Source organism: Caloenas nicobarica, chromosome 9 (genome assembly GCF_036013445.1).
Source record: "Caloenas nicobarica isolate bCalNic1 chromosome 9, bCalNic1.hap1, whole genome shotgun sequence".
Taxonomy (NCBI): domain Eukaryota; kingdom Metazoa; phylum Chordata; class Aves; order Columbiformes; family Columbidae; genus Caloenas; species Caloenas nicobarica.
Genome location: NC_088253.1, coordinates 24739322 through 24756270, shown reverse-complemented (window position 1 = coordinate 24756270; position 16949 = coordinate 24739322). Strand labels below are relative to the sequence as shown.

The 16949-nt window shown below is 55.7% G+C and overlaps 1 long non-coding RNA gene across 35 annotated transcripts in view; it reads right to left on the bottom strand.

Moving 5' to 3' along the window:
* Window positions 1-14301: 14301 nt before the first annotated feature.
* LOC135991876 (uncharacterized) overlaps window positions 14302-16949 on the bottom strand; it is a 76129-nt gene continuing 73481 nt past the window's right edge. For 32 of the 35 annotated variants that reach the window (XR_010606645.1, XR_010606646.1, XR_010606647.1 and 29 more), the window contains 2 exons: window positions 16147-16335; window positions 14691-15821 (listed from right to left, as the gene is read on the bottom strand). This is a non-coding gene — a long non-coding RNA (uncharacterized LOC135991876). The other 3 variants (XR_010606633.1, XR_010606634.1, XR_010606642.1) reach the window with 3 other exon arrangements.

Sequence of the window (16949 nt, the reverse complement as noted above, 5' to 3'; positions counted from 1 at the left end):
AAAAAAAAAAAAAAAGAGCCGAACATCACGGCTCCTTACAAGACGGCGGCACTGGCACAAACAAACAGAGACGGCGGCACTGGCACAAACAAACAGAGACGGCGCAAGTGCAAGTAACTCCTGCAAAACCTAAAGACTTCAGGATACTGGGAAGAAGTGCCAGTCCCTTAGACTGGATGGGTAGAGAGCAGAGCTGCCCACGCAGCCCAGAACTACACCATAAAACAACTGACCAGAAACGTCCGAGGCGCAAGAACCATCCACGCTTTCGGCTGCTGATACAAGAAAAGCAGCACCCAGTTGACACTAGGCCAATCGGCACCGGCATTCCAGACCCCGGGACGGCGCCTGAGATGCCTGTCGTGCCCCTCGGGCACGACGAGACCCCCAGGATCGTCTGAACGGCGCAAGGCGGGCTTCCCGAAGTACACGACAACGCCGACACAGGCTGGAGCTGCCCTGCCCGAGCTGGCATCGCACTGTAAGGTTCCCTGCACCCTTTACCCACCCAAAGGGGACTGTTCCTGGATGGTACTTTCCCCTCGGAGACCTTTAGCCCCCCGCCCCTGCAGTTCCCAGCCCCTCCCCAGGCCCCCATGCCTCCACTTAGCTTTCAAAGGGCCGAGGGACTGGATCCATCCACAGAGGAAAACACCGCATGGGCTCATGGGGATCTTCGTCCATTGCCGGGTTCCTCTTCAACATCTGCAACAACACAAGTTAACACACGCTCACTAAGCAGTGCCAGCACGAAGTATTGGGAGGTCAACGCTGACCCCTTCCACAGCACCCACCTCCTCTTAAGTTCCCAGGCATTCCATTCAGCTGCTTGTGCCATGGGGTCCACAAAGCCCCTGCAAAACAAGAAGGAAACGCTGAACCAGGTCACCGGGCAATACTGTGCTCCTGAACACCAACCACCGCCTCACCTGCTTGGCTGCTGGTCGGCGTGCAGCTTCCCCCCTCCGAGCTTGCCTGTAGCACCTGCTAAAACAAAGGCGCATGCTCAGATGCTGCCCAGAAGCACAGCCTGCCCGCAGACAGTCCCATCTCCCCCTCCTTTACCTTGGCTGCTCACCCACCTGGCCTCCGTCACCTTCACCTGCCACGCTGTTGACCACATTGAGGCCCAGCTACCACCTGTAAAACACAAGCAAAGGATGCTTGTACCTGCACCAGAAACACAAGACCTGAAATGAGACGCTGCTTCAGCCCAGCGCTCCTTGCTCACCTTGCCCGAGGAGCTGTGGTGCCGATACCCGGCTTTCCACTTGGCTTCACACCTATAAAATAGAGAAACAACCAAACTTACGTAGAGGCACACGGCACACCATCCCTCCGAGACCTCGCACCGGCCCACCTGCTCACGGCGCTCGGCTTGCCTCTTCCGTCGCTCTTGTGAGCCAAGTTTTCCCTCTGCATCTGAAATTAAGTTATTCAACAAGTCACTCAGATGCTGATCAACAGCTTGAGCATTCTACAGGTCTGCTTTCTATTCACAAATAACACCAGAAGCTCTAATCGAGTCCCTAAAACACTGGTGGGGGGACTGTCCATTCCCCTGCCCACAGCTACTCAGTCCCAGATGACTGTACAACCTTTGCCTACACTATTTAACATCTCAACAGATTAACCGTGGATTCCTAGAGCTCAGTCCACCCACCCCTGACTCTACGCCTGCGGGCAGAGCAGCTCCAAGCCAAACGCGCACACTGATGTTCCACAGAACACTACAAACAGCACGCCTGCAACAGCACCAAAAACGCTAAACAATGAAAACGACTCCAACAGAGACTGCATCGATCAAAAGAACCTGTGGGGAGGCAGTGATGAGGCCAGGAGCCTGTACTGCAACCCCAAAACAAAAGGGGCCGAACATCACAGCCCCTTACGAGACGGCGGCACTGGCACAAGAAGGTCCTGCAAGACCTAAGAAATTCTTCCCAGCATCCTGAAGTGCCAGTCCCTTAGACTGGATGGGTAGAGAGCAGAGCTGCCCACGCAGCCCAGAACTACACCATAAAACAACTGACCAGAAACGTCCGAGGCGCCAGAACCATCCACGCTTTCGGCTGCTGATACAAGAAAAGCAGCACCCAGTTGGCACTAGGCCAATCGGCACCGGCATTCCAGACCCCGGGACGGCGCCTGAGATGCCTGTCGTGCCCCTCGGGCACGACGAGACCCCCGGGATCGTCTGAACGGCGCAAGGCAGGCTTCCCGAAGTACACGACAACGCTGACACAGGCTGGAGCTGCCCTGCCCAAGCTGGCATCGCACTGTAAGGTTCCCTGCACCCTTTACCCACCCAAAGGGGACTGTTCCTGCACGGCCCTTTCCCCTCTGAGACCTTTAGCCCCCCGCCCCTGCAGTTCCCAGCACCTCCCCAGCCCCCGTGGCTCCACTTAGCTTTCAGAGGGCCAAGGGACTGGATCCATCCACGGAGGAAAACACCGCATGGGCTCACGGGGATCTTCGTCCATTGCCGGGTTCCTCTTCAACATCTGCAACAACACAAGTTAACACACGCTCACTAAGCAGTGCCAGCACTAAATATCATGTGCCTCAACACAGACGACATCCACAGCACCCACCTCCTCTTAAGTTCCCAGGCGTTCCATTCAGCCTCTCGTGCCATGGGCGCAGGCAGAAACCCTCATCACTCGTGGCACCTAGGACAGCAGGAAACAAAACAGCTCTAGTGCTTGGGACAAGTCCCCAGCCCCACACTCCTCCTCACCCCTACCCCTGCTCACTGCAAACGGTCCTCTGAGTCCAAAGGGGTCCACAAAGCCCCTGCAAAACAAGAAGGAAATGCTGAACCGAGTCGGCAGGCAATACTGTGCTCCTGAACACCAGCCACCTCCTCACCTTCTTGGCTGCTGGTCGGCGTGCGGCTTCGCCCCTCCGAGCTTGCCTGTAGCGCCTGCTAAAACAAAGGCGCATGCTCAGGTGCTGCCCAAAAGCACAGCCTGCCCGCAGATGGTCCCATCTCCCACTCCTTTACCTGGGCTGCTCGCCCACCTGGCCTCCGTCACCTTCACCTGCCACGCTGTTGACCACGTTGAGGCCCAGCTACCACCTGTAAAACACAAGCAAAGGATGCTTGTACCTGCAGCAGAAACACAAGACCTGAAATGAGACGCTGCTTCAGCCCAGCGCTCCTTGCTCACCTTGCCCGAGGAGCTGCGGTGCCGATATCCGGCTTTCCTCCTCGCTTCACACCTATAAAATAAAGAAACAACCAAACTTACATAGAGGCACACGGCACACCTTTCCTCTGAGACCTCGCACCGGCCCACCTGCTTATGGCGCTTGGCTTGCCTCTTCCGTCGCTCTTTTAGGCCAAGTTTTCCCTCTGCATCTGAAATCAAGGTATTCAACAGGTCACCCAGATGCTGATCAACAGCTTGACCATTCCACAGGTCTGCTTTCTATTCATAAATAACACCAGAAGCTCTAATCGAGCCCGTAAATTACTGGTGAAGGGACTGCCCACTGCCCCTGCCCACAGCTGCTCCATCCTAGATGACTGTACAACCTTTGCCCACGCTATTAGATACATCAAGAGATTAACCATGGACCCCTAGGGCTCAGTCCACCCACCCATGACTCTACGCCTCCGGGCAAAGCAGCTCCAAGCCAAACGCGCACATGCGAAGACTGACGCTCCACAGAACGCTACAAACAGCACGACTGCAACAGCACCAAAAACGCACAACAATGAGAATGACTCCAAGACCAGAGACTGCATCAATCAAAAGAACCTGTGGGGAGGCAGAAGAGAGGCGAGAAGCCTCTACTGCAACCCCAAAACAAAAAGGAGCCGAACGTCACGGCCCCTTACGAGACGGCGGCACTGGCACAAACAAACCAACCAACCGAGACGGCGGCACTGGCACAAACAAACCAACCGACCGAGACGGCGGCACTGGCAAAACGCTCCCGCAAGACCTAAGAACTTCTTCCCAGCATCCTGAAGTGCCAGTCCCTTAGACTGGATGGGTAGAGAGCAGAGCTGCCCACGCAGCCCAGAACTACACCATAAAACAACTGACCAGAAACGTCCGAGGCGCAAGAACCATCCACGCTTTCGGCTGCTGATACAAGAAAACTGGCACCCAATTGGCACTAGGCCAATCGGCACCGGCATTCCAGACCCCGGGACGGCGCCTGAGATGCCTGTCGTGCCCCTCGGGCACGACAAGACCCCCAGGATCGTCTGAACGGCGCAAGGCAGGCTTCCCGAAGTACACGACAACGCAGACACAGGCTGGAGCTGCCCTGCCCAAGCTGGCATCGCACTGTAAGGTTCCCTGTACCCTTTACCCACCCAAAGGGGACTGGTCCTGGACAGCCCTTTCCCCTCTGAGAACTTTAGCCCCCCTGCAATTCCCAGCACCTCCCCAGCCCCCATGCCTCCACTTAGCTTTCAGAGGGCCAAGGGACTGGATCCATCCAACAGAGGTAAACACCACATGGGCTCCCGGGGATCTTCCTGCAGTTGCCAGTTTCCCCTTCATCACCTGCAATAAGAAAAGAAAACAGACGCACACTATTGAGCACCAGGGTAATATTTACCAGTACTAGTCTAATAGCCACTGCTCACCTTGGCTGAGTTCTGGGAAGGACATTTGAATGATCCACCAGGGGCCACCGCCCGCTGCAAGGGTTCTGGGGACAACACCGTGTTCTGTGGGTGATCAGGGAGGCGATGAGCCACCCCATAGCCAGAAAGACACTCTGCCTTATGGCCCCGCTGCTTCCTGCATAAGTGCTAGAACTCCATCTACAGATACAAGACGCTCACTCTAACCCCTGCTAGATAACCTGAGCATCAGTCCTAGGAGAAAAGATTATACCAGCAGCTTGGTATACAGCAGTAAAAACCAAAAAAACAATGTTCCATTTTCATTGCAGTCAGGAGTTCTGGGAAAACGTGAAGCACCTGAAATTGATTTAGTCAATTAAACATAGTTACAAACATACTTTCTGCTACAGCTGCTGTTGAACCTTCGCTGCTCCTGAAGCTCTTACCTCTAGCAGACACCTCCACTTCTCCAAACAGGTCTGTCCATGCTGACTAAACAGCTCAAAAGCTGCCCACTGCTGAAGGAGCAGCAGAGAACCAGCACCAAAGCAGCCCTGGAGTAGAATGAGCTCCCTGCCCAGGGGCTGGGGCTCAAATACCCCGGGCCCCGCCCACCCCCCCTCCCACAATCGCCTGGGGAAGGGGAGGGGTCAATCGGCCCGGGCCCCGCCCACCACCCTGACCAAACCACCTGGGGAAGGGGCAGGGTCAATATTTAATATGGTAATAAATAGATTCTACGAGAATCTCTTCTAAAAAGTAACCCAGGGCTTTCTTTGCCTCCCCGGGACGCCAAAGGTCTCCCCAGGACCCCCCTCATCCTCCAGGGCTCCCCGGACCCTCCCCAGCTATCGCCTCGTCTCCCTGGGGCTCCTCTGAGATCCACCGTCCTCCCCAGGGTTCGCATCGATTCCCCGAGGCTGCCAAGTTCTCCCCAGGGCTCGCCTTGGTTCCTCAGGGCTCCCCAAAATGTGTCTTGGTTCCTCAGGGCTCCATATTCCTCCCGAGGACTCCCCAAAATGTGTCTTGGTTCCTCAGGGCTCCCCATTCCTCCCCAGGGCTCCCCAAAATGTGTCTTGGTTCCTCAGGGCTCCCCATTCCTCCCCAGGGCTCCCCTACAGGCCTCCGTCAGACTCTCTCAGATTTGGTCGGGCGCTGTCAGGCCCTGTCGAACCCTGCCAGGCCCTGCCAGGCCCTTTAAGGCTCCGTTGGGCTGTGTGAGGCCTTGGCAGGCTCCGTCACTCTTTGTCGGGCTTTGTCAGGCCCTGTGGTGCTTTCTTGGGCTCTGTCGGGCTCTCTCAGGTTTCTTGGGCTGTGTCAAGATCGGTCGGGCTTTGTCAGGCCCTGTCACGCCTTGTTGGGATCTGTCAGGCCCTGCCGGGCTCTGTTGACCTCTGTCGGTCTTTATCGGGCTTTGACGGGCTCTGTCAGGCTCTGTTGGACTTTCTCGGGCTCTGTCAGATTTTGTCAGGATTTGACAGACTCTGTCAAGCTCTATCGGACTTTGTTGGGCTCTGTCGGGCTTTATCGGGCGCTGTCAGGGTCTGTTGACTTCGGTCAGGTTCTGTGGGGCTCTATCGTGCTCTTTCAAGTTTTGTCGGGCCCTGTGAGGCTCCGTCGGCCCTTATCGGGCTCTGTCGTGCTCTGCCGGTTTCTGTCGGGCCCGGGGGCGTGGCCGCCAAGCCGGGGCTCGGTCCGGGTTCCCCCCTGGGTCCTAGCGCCCCCCCAGCTCCAGGGACCAGGACAACCCTTGGGGGATGGGAGGGGGGAACCCACTTACTCCCATTTGGGGGTGCACAAAAAGGGGGGGCAGGTGATGGTCTGACACCAGCCGGGGGGCGTTGGGGCTCCTTGCGGGGGGCAGGGCAGCTCCTGGGTACTGGGGAAGGGGCCACGGGGGTGCCCACAGCATTTGGGGGGCGCTGGAGGTGACACCCCCACTGGGACCCAGGCGCCTTCGTGATTCCCAGGTGGGTCACCTCGGGGTCCTGGGGGAAGATCCCTGGGGGTCCCCTCAGTGTCCCCGTGGCCCCAAGGGGTCCCCGCTGTGTCCTTGGCTGCCATGGAGGGGGGTCCCCACGACATCCTCGGGGTGTCCCGCTGCCCCTATAGACTCTTCCCATAGCCCCCCCGATCCCCCACGTTCAGCACTGGGGGTGGAGCTGTGTCCCCAAATGGCGCCCCGCCCCCCCCCAGAGAGCAACGACAGCAGCAAAATCCATCACTTTAATGGAATGGGGGGCCCAAGGGTGACCCCTCCCCCAAGATAAAACCGTGGGCCCCACGGTCCCCCCAGTCCCACACACCCCGGGGGGCCAACAGTAAATAAATAACAGAGGAGGGGCCCAAGGGCAAAGGGGCGCAGGGGGTTGGGGGTCACCAAGCACAGGGTGCCGGGGGGGTCAGGGGTCCCCAGGGTGCCACAGGGGTGGTTCGGGGGAGCTCATGGAGGCTCTTGATTGCCTGGAACTTGAGGCGCTGGGGGGTCCAGAAGCAGCGGGGGCAGGGCAGGGATGGCCCCTGCCCCCCGCATGGCGCAGCATGTGCCACGTCAGGGACGCGCATTGGTGGCAGAACCCGCAGAGCTGACACCCGGGCAGGGGGGAACGGGGGTCGGGGTCCCCCATGCCCCCCCCCCCCTCACTGCAGGGGGGTCTCCAGTGTCCCCACTCTCTCCACAGGGGTCTCAGTGTCCCCATGTCCACATTCACCCCATGGGCGTCTCTGTGTCCCCATGTTCCCTAACCCTCATGACCCTACCCCCTAACCCGGGAACAACCCCATTGACTCCGCAGACCCCGGGACCCCCCACAACCGCCCCATAGACCCTTGTGACCGCCCCATAGTGGGCAGTGGAGGCGTGGTCAGGAGGGAAGGGTGGTGATGTGGACAGAGGTGTGGGGTGCTGTGGGGCAGACACCTGGATCTATGGGGCAGAATGCAGAAGCTATGGGGTGGTACGCATCTCTAGGGTAGAGTGCAGCAGCTAAAGGGTGTTGTAGGGCAGCACTGTGGCTATAAGGGGCAGAGTAGAGGAGCCACGTGGTGCTGTGGGGCAGCACTGTGGGACTATGGGGCAGAGCGCGGCAGCCATGGGGTGCAGTAGGCCACTGCTGTAGATGTACGGGACAGTGGAGGATGTATGGGGTGCTGTAGGGCAGCGCTGTGCATCTATTGGGCAGAGTAGAAGAGCTCTGGGGTGCTGTGGGGCAGCACTGTGGGTCTTGAGGGCAGAGTGGAGGAGCTCTAGGGTGTTATGGGGCAGCACTGTGTATCCATGGCGCAGAGTGGAAGATGTATGAGGTACTGGGGGCACTGGTGTGAATGTATGGGGCAGAGCGGAGGAGCTATGAGGGTATGGGGCAGTGCTATGCATGCATGGAGCAGAGTGGAGGAAGCACGGGTGCTGCGGGGCAGTGCAGTGGATCTGTGGGGCAGAGTGGATGAGCTATGGGGTGCTGTGCAGCAGTGCTGTGGGTCTGTGAGGCAGAGGGAACAAGATATGGGGTGCTGTGGGGCAACAGTGTGAGTCTATGGGTCAGAGTCCAGGAGCAAGGGGGTGCTGTGGGGCAGTGCTGTGCCATCTGTGGGGCAGAGTGAAGATTCTATGGGGTGCTACACAGCAGTGCTGTCCATCTATGAGGCAGAGTGAGAGCAACTACAGGGTGCTGTTGACCTATGGGGCAGAGTGGAGGGGCTATGGGGTGCTTTGGATCTAGGGGGCAGAGTGGAGGAGCTATGGGGTGCTGCAGTTCTATGAGGCAAGAGTGAACAAGATACGGGGTGCTGTGGAGCAGCACTGTGGGTCTATGGGTCAGAGTGCAGGAGCCATGGGGTGCTGTGGGGCAGTGCTGTGGATCCATGGTGCGGAGGGGGGGAAATACAGGGCACTGTGGGTCTATGGGGCAGAGTGGAGGAGCTCTAGGGTGTTGTGGGTCAGCACTGTGGGTCTATGGGGCAGAGCAGAAGAGCTATGCGGTGCTGTGGGGCAGTCCTGTGGATATATGGGGCAGAGGGGGGAACTACAGGGTGCTGTGGGTCTATGGGGCAGAGTGGAGGAGGTCTAGGGTGCTGTGGGTCAACACTGTGGGGCTATGGGCCAGAGTGGAAGAGGTATGAGGTACTGTGGGGCACTGGTGTGGATCTATGGGGCAGAGAGGAAGAGCTATGGGGTGCTGTGGGGCTATGGGGTGCTGTGGGACTATGGGGCAGAGTAGAGGAGCTATGGGCTGCTGTGGGGCAGCGTGCAGGAGCCATGGGGTGCTGTAGGGCAGTGCTGTGGATCTATGGGGCAGATTGGAGGAGGTATGGGGTGCTGTGGGGCAGCACTGCGGGTCTCGAGGCCAGAGTGGAGCTGCTCTAGGGTGTTATGGGGCAGCACTGTGCATCTATGGGGCAGAGTGGAAGATGTATGAGCTACTGAGGGCACTGGTGTGAATGTTCGAGGCAGAGTGGAGGAGCCATGACATTGTGGGGCAGTGCTATGTATGTATAGGGCAGAGGAAGCAGGGTGCTGCGGGGCACTGCAGTGGATCTATGGGGCAGAGTGGATGAGCTATGGGGTGCTGTGCAGCACTGCTGTGGGTCTATGGGTCAGAGTGCAGGAGCCATGGGGTGCTGTGGGGCAGTGCTTTGCCATCTATGGGGCAGAGTGAAGATTCTATGGGGTGCTGTGAGGCAGTGCTGTCCATCTATGGGGCAGAGTGAAGATTCTATGGGGTGCTGTGTGGCAGTGCTGTCCATCTATGGGGCAGAGTGAGAGCAGCTACAGGGTGCTGTTGACCTATGGGGCAGAGTAGAGGGGCTATGGGGTGCTATGGGTCACTGTGATTCAGTGTGTGGGTCACTCACCTGCTGGGGGTTGAGCCTCTTCTGGGGTGTTTCGCCCCACAACAGCCCCATTGACCCTACAGCCCCCATGACTCCCCACACCCACCCCATAGACGCTTGTGCCCCCCCCCCACAGTGGGCAGTGGAAGCGTGGTCAGAAAGGGTGGTGATGTGGACAGAGGTGTGGGGTGCTGTGGGGCAGAAACATGGATCTGTGGGGGAAAATGTAGAAGCCATGAGGTGCTATGTATGTATAGGGCAGGGTGCAGCAGCTAAAGGGTGCTACAGGGCAGCACTGTGGGCCTAAGGGGCAGAGTGCAGAAGCTATGGGGCGCTGTGGGGCAGCACTGTGGATCTATGGGGCAGACTGGAGGAGCAATGACATGCTCTGGGTCTATGGGGCAGAGTGAACAAGATACGGGATGCTGTGGAGCTGCACTGTGGGTCTATGGGTCAGAGTGCAGGAGCCATGGGGTGCTGTGGGGCAGTGCTGTGGATCTATGGGGCAGAGGGGGAGAACTACAGGGCGCTGTGGGTCTATGGGTTAGAGTGCAGGAGCTCTAGGGTGCTGTGGGGCAGCACTGTGGGTCTATGGGGCAGAGTGGGAGAGGTATGAGTTACTGTGGGGCACTGGTGTGGATCTATGGGGGAGAGTGGAAGAGCTATGGGGTGCTGTGGGTCTATGGGGCAGAGTAGAGGAGCTATGAGGTGCTGTGAATCTATGGGGCAGAGTGGAAGAACTACAGGGTGTGGGTCAGTGTGTAGGTCACTCACCTGCAGGGGGTTCAGCCTCTTGTGGGGTGTTTCACCCCACAACAGCCTCATTGACCCCACACCCCTGTGACCCCCCACAACCGCCCCATAGACCCTTGTGACTCCCCCCATAGTGGGCAGTGGAGGCGTGGCCGGCTGGAGGGGGGCGTGGCCAGGGTGGAGCAGATGGGGGGCGTGGCCAGGGTGGAGCAGATGGGGGGCGTGGCCAGGCTGCCTTCAGTGTTCTCTGAGCAGGAGCTGCAGTTGTAAAAAAAAAAAAGAAAAAAAAAAGGCGTTATTTGCTTCAAAATCCTGGGAAATAGCCCCAACCCCGCCCTGCTTAACTATTAACTTAGTGAGCAAATTGATTGCCAAAAAAAAAAAGATCTTAAAAGCTTCTTGGAGCACAACTTATCCTAAAAACAGCCCAAAAATATCAAAAACCCACCCAAATATGGTCCCTCCCAGCTTTATATAATAGAATAAGATCTATATTAATGTATTAGATATATTATATAGTAATTATATATTACTATATCAATACAGATATTAATATTAATGAATATTAACATATCATAAATATTGTTATAATACATTATACATCACATTATTATATTATGTTATTATATATTAATTAATAATAGTAATTGATGGTTAGTATATAATACAAGATACATTTTTATTATTCATCATATTATTATATAATTTATATTATATTGTTAATACACTAATATGTTAATTTTATAGATCTATATTTTTTAATTTCATATATTACCATATTAAATAATATAGTAATACTTAAATAATACAATTTAAAGAATTAAGCGGGTTTAGGGAGGCGACGACCAATCAGCGCCTTCCTCCCCTGGGAGACAGCTGCGCGGGGCTGAGCCAATGGGAGGCTTCCCCACCAGACGGCACCGGCCAATCAGCGGGCGTCTCCTCGCCCCGCTCAGGGTGAGGGGGGAGACAAAATGGCGGCGGGTTAAAAAAGCCGAGTTTGTTCCCGCTTAAATATTAATTTAGTAAATTATCGATAAATAGATTTTAAAAGCACCAGATCTGGGACCCCGAACTTTAGATATGTTCGGTAAAGTGAATTCAGCCCCCAAATCGCCTCAAAAAGCAACAAAATGCCCCTCCCGACTTTAAATACAATGATTTACACAATTAGTTAAACATTTAAATTATTTCAACAATTAAGCGGCTTTAGGAGCCTCACAACCGCCCAAAAAGCTAAAAAAAACCCTAAAAACCTCAATTAAAAAAAAACCTCATAAAGCCCCGTTTAAATATAATAATTTAAATTAATAAGCAGATAAAATAAAAAGCCGAATTTGGACTCGTAATCCTGGGAAACAGCCCCAAATCTCCCCCTGCGCTTTAAATATTAACCTACTGAATAAATTCGTTATCAGTAAATAGATTCTAAAAGCTTTAAAGCCCCAAATCTGCCCCTCGAGCTTTAGAAGCGTTAAATAAACCTTTAAAAAGCCGATTTAGACCCAAACAGCCCCAAAACGGCTCCTCGCAGCTTTAAATAATTAAAACAATTCAGCGGCTCCAGGAGCCTCGAACCGCCCAAACCCGGTGAAATAAAACCGCAAAACCCATTGAAGTGCAAGAGCCCAAATAAATCGGCCGGTTGGTAAAAACCCCAATTCGGCTCCAAACCCGGAAAACCCGAATCCCCGGTTTGAACTGCTCCATAAACTGGTTCAAATAAACAGTTTTAAAAGCTTTAAAGTCACGAATCAGCCCCAAAGTGGGATCCGCAACTTTAAATACGTTTAAAATGCGATTTCGACCCAAATGGCCCCTCCCGACTTTAAATACAATAATTTCGACATTAACTTTAATAAATCGAACAATTAAATTTTAGGAGCCTCAAACCCGCCCAAAATGTTCCAAATAAAACCTCAAATAAACCTTTAAACATATTAAAAAAAATAACATTAAAAAAAAAACCCCTAATCTGGACTCAAACTCCTGGGAAAAAGCCCCAAACCTCCCCCCGAGCTTTAAACATTAATTCTCCTGATAAAATGACAATAAAGAGATTTTAAAGGTGCCTTTTAGCACAAATCGGCACCCAAAACCCCCCTAAAATATGTAAAAAAAAACTTCTAGAAGCCGAACTAGACCCAAACCTCCCCGGACTCCCCAGAAAAGCCCCAAACCGGCTCCTCCCGCTTTGAACACAACGATTCGAACAGTTAAAGCGGCTGCGGGAGCCTCAGCCCCCACCCCAACAGCCACAAACCCGCGGTTTTTAAACCCCCAGTTTCGATCAAAGCCCCAAATACACCCAAGCCCGCCGGGCACTCGTCACCCCGCCGAGCCCCAATTAACACCCGCACGATAATTGACGCCCTGACCCGCCCGTTAATCGGTTCCAGCCGCCGCTCCCGCTGCTCTCGGTCCCTCGGGTCCCGCGGGGGAGGCGGGGGGGGGGGGGGGGGGGGGGGGCGCGGATCAGCCGGTTCGGCAGCCCCGAGAAGCACGCGCGGCCGCCGCCGCCACGTCCTTTATGACCTCGCTGTCCCGCCCGGTCCCGCCCTCCGCCCGCCCTCCAGCCAATGGACGAGACGCCCGCCTCAGCCGCGCTGGCCAATCAGCGCCTCGTTACTGTGGAAGAACGTCGACGGGAAGACGGCGACCAATCAGCGCCTTTTTTACCTCAGAGGCACTAGCGAATCAGCGCCTGGCACGGGCTGGGCGAACCTCGGCGGGAAGGCAGTGACCAGCGATACGATCACCAATCAGCACCTTTCTCCCACCCCCTCAGAGAAGCCCGCGCGGGGATGAGCCAATGGGCGGCTTTCGCGCCGGGCGCCGGCAGCCAATCAGCGGGCGCCCCCTCCTACCTCACTATAAAATAGCGGCGGCGAAAAGGAGGGGGGAGACAAGATGGCGGAAGAAGCAGGAAGCGGTTGCTCGTCCGGCGGCGGCGATTTAGGCGGGGGGGGGAGTCGGGGCTGGGCGGAAAAGCGGTAGCTCCTGAGGCAGCGGCGGCAGCAGCAGCAATGGCGATCGGGGGGATGTGGGGGGGGGGCGAAAAGCGGCGGCTCCTCCGGCCGCAGCAGCAACGGCGATCGGGGGATGTGGGGGGGCGAAAAGCGGCGGCTCCTCCGGCCGCAGCAGCAACGGCGATCGGGGGATGTGGGGGGGCGAAAAGCGGCGGCTCCTCCGGCCGCAGCAGCAACGGCGATCGGGGGATGTGGGGGGGCGAAAAGCGGCGGCTCCTCCGGCCGCAGCAGCAACGGCGATCGGGGGATGTGGGGGGGCGAAAAGCGGCGGCTCCTCCGGCCGCAGCAGCAACGGCGATCTGGGATGTGTGGGGGGGAAAAGCGGCGGCTCCTCCGGCCGCAGCCAGCGGGGCGGGTGTGGGGCCGGGGGCTCCGGCGGTCCCGCAGCAGCGGCCGCGGGGCGGGATGAGGCGGCTGTGGCGGTACCTGTGGGGCACTTGTGGGGCTGCTATAGGGGCTCTTCAGAGGCGTGTCTGGAGCACTTAGGGGCAGGTACAGGGCTGCTATAGCGGTATCTGTGGGGCTGCTATGGGGTTACTTATGGGGCACAGATGGGGGGGCACAGGATGGGGAGACAGCTGGGGGTGGCACCGCATGCAGGAGGTGGGGTCAGTGCGGAGGGGCGGGGACTATGAGAGGACGTGCCCACGGGGAGCCCCACCTGGGGAAGGGGGTGGAGCCTCCGTGTGTCACGCCCTGTGGGAGGAGCCCGGGGGTGGAGCCTGTGCAGGCGTCACCCCTTGGACAGCCCACTCGGGGGTGGGGTCAGCAGGGGATGTGCCCCAAGGGGGCGTGGCTTAGCAAGGGAGGAGCTTTGGAGGGGGTGGAGCCTTTAAAGTACATGCTCTGAGGGGGCGTGGCCTCAGTGCGTCATGCTCCTCGGGCGATGTGGTGAAAGGGGAGGGGCCTGCATGGGACACGCCCCTTGGGGAGGGCACACACTGGCAGGGGCGGAGCTTTAAAGGGGATGGAGTTGGGGGCGTGACCTCTCGAGGACACGCCCCTGCAGGAGAAGCCCAGACTGGATATCACAGTGAAAAATTTAAATTAACTGTTGTTAATCAGATGTAGTTTGCTGTCTTTTTATTTTGACTCTACTTAGAGGTAATTAATACCTGTGATGTTTTCACACACCTCCTAAAAAAGCTGTGTTTAAATATAGACAGTCATGACTCACTGTTTTCTAATTTTATTTTGCATCTAAATCTTTTAATGTTATGTTGGGAATCATTACTACCTGGGAGGTTTTTTAATACCTCCATTTATAAACAGCCGGGGGCCATGTTGGGGTATTTTTAATTAAGGAAACGGCTGTTTCAACCCGCAAGTGAAAACAAACCACACGTACGAGGCTGGACACAGTCAAACAAACCCCGGCTGGTTCAGCAGCCGCTGCCAGCGTGTCCATTCACCGCCTGCACAGCCCGACAGACCTGCTGGACATACGTGTGCTGGTGAACTTGTACCAGCGCTGCATTCTGGGGAGAAATACATCCTGTAAGAATCCTTCTCTAAAACACTGCAGATCAACAATAGTTTTAAGTCTCAGAGACTCCTCGTTTTCTCTCTGACTCTCACAACAGTAATAAATAAATCCAAAAGGACAGAAAACACCAGGATAGGCTGGAAACAACAACAAACCCCACATGGCAGAAACAGTACCAAGCACCTTAAGTAACACTTAAGCATCTCAAACGAAAATAAATGACAAAACCCTTCGGGAGAGGTCTAAAGAAAGAGGAACGAGTCCACAGAGAGCGATACTAAAGCCCTCCTCCCGAGAGGACCATGTGGGGGACAGAGGCACTTGGAAGGGACGTGGTTTGACGAGGCCACTTGCCACACACATTGATTCTGGTGCCTGGAAGGACAATGGAGGAGACATGAGGGGACAAGGGGCACACGAAGGGTACGGAGGGATGTGGGGAGCTGATGGGGGTGCCTGCGATGGCTCCAGGGCACGCTGCCCAAAGGAGAGGTCCCTCAGCAACTGGAGGCCACGTGAAGGGCTCTGGCTCAGAAGAAAGGCAAACAGAGGCCTCTGGGCTGCAAAATACACAAACAGGTCCCCAGGCAACAAGAACACGGGGGGCGGCTACAAGGAAGGTAAATGGGGGCTCTCAGGTAACCAAAAGACAAGCTCAGCTGTCCTGAGAGGAGCAGGTGGAAATCAGAGGAGTTCTAAAGGGAGCGGAGGGGCAAACAGAGCGGTCTTGAGAGGGTACAAGAGGGAAAAATGAGGCCTCTGGGATGTGCCAAAAGCAAATGGGGAAGTTTTGAGGGGAAGAGAGAAAAAGAGGGGAATTTAATGAAGCCAAAGGTCAAACGGGCACCTTGATGCCACCAAAGAGCCTGTGGGCATGCAAAGGCAGGCGGGGCAATCACAGAGGAACTGGAAGGAAACGGGTTTCTGAGGGAACAAGGTGGCGAGTAAGCCTGTGAGAGGCCCAGAGGCAAATGGATGTGTCCTGAGGAGAGCAAATCGAAAGGTTCTTACCTCTGAGAAGTTCTCCTTGACTTTTGTTCCACCAGCAGCCGTGCTGTGGTCTCGGCACAGCCTGGGGATCCCTGACCTGCACCACCACAACCTTTAACAGGACATCCGGCAGTTCTAGAACCTGAATGACAAACAGCAAGTACTTCTCCAGGACAGCTTTGATGTAGGATTGTTTTATTTTGTTTTCCCTGCAGAGGACAGGGAGAAATTTCTCTTCCCCACAGTACCACTAAACACCCCACCCATGATCCTTCAGGCATTTTGGGGCTGTAACCCCCCCATCTCTCACTGGCCTGCTCCTCCAGTACCATCAGCACACCCCCCAGTAACATCATCATCACCCCCCCAAATCCCCCCTTCTTTTCTCTCCAAAAAAAGGTAGAAAAGGGAAATAGACCCCACAGGCAGCTCCTTGCTCGGATAATGCCATTTACATATGTACATACCACAACTCTTCAAAACAGGGGGCAGTGCCCCAAACAGTCGCAGCCCCCATCCCACAGGCCGGCAGCTGCCCCATGGCACGGTGGGGAGGGAAGATGTTGCCACGTCTCCCGCTTGGGCTCTGCTCCCCCACGTTCTGTTCCCCGCCTGGGCTGCGGGATCTGCTGACCATTAGGTGTTCATAGCTCCCCCTATGAAAAACAAAAATTCAAAATTAGAGTTCAGCATCTTAAGAAAATACCACAGAAAGAAGCAGAGGAATTAGTCAGAATAAGGGATCGCCCAGCGGCAGCGCTTGTTGGCCGTGCGCTGCAGAAAAGAAAAAAAAAAAAAAGAAAAGAAAACAAGAAAAGGAATGATCTCTTCCAGGCAGTTTCTCTAAACAGTCGAGAGATTATAAAATTGCACGTGTCTTTTCCAAGCAGAATGAGCCTGTGATTCCATGAAAAAGGAGGGCAAGGAGCAGGTCAGCTTGTCAGAGAAAGACAGGGACAGCGAGCAAGACAAGGCGACACAGAGAGAGAGGCAAAAGGGACAGGGAGGCAGGGCAAAGGGAAGGAGAGGCCAAGATCAGAGACAAGCAGCAGGACAGAGACGGTGGGGAAAACTCCTAGAACGGGCAGCGGGAGAGACAGACCAAGGAGAAACGGGCGCCGGGCCGCGGGACAGGGAGCGGGGCAGACCGTCACGGAAACAAAAACAAAGAGGCAACGGGACAGAGAAACGAGGGGAAAGACCAGGAGAAGGGCAGAGAAACAGGAACGGGGGCGGGCAGGGAGCAGGACCGAGAGATGGAGCGAGGAAG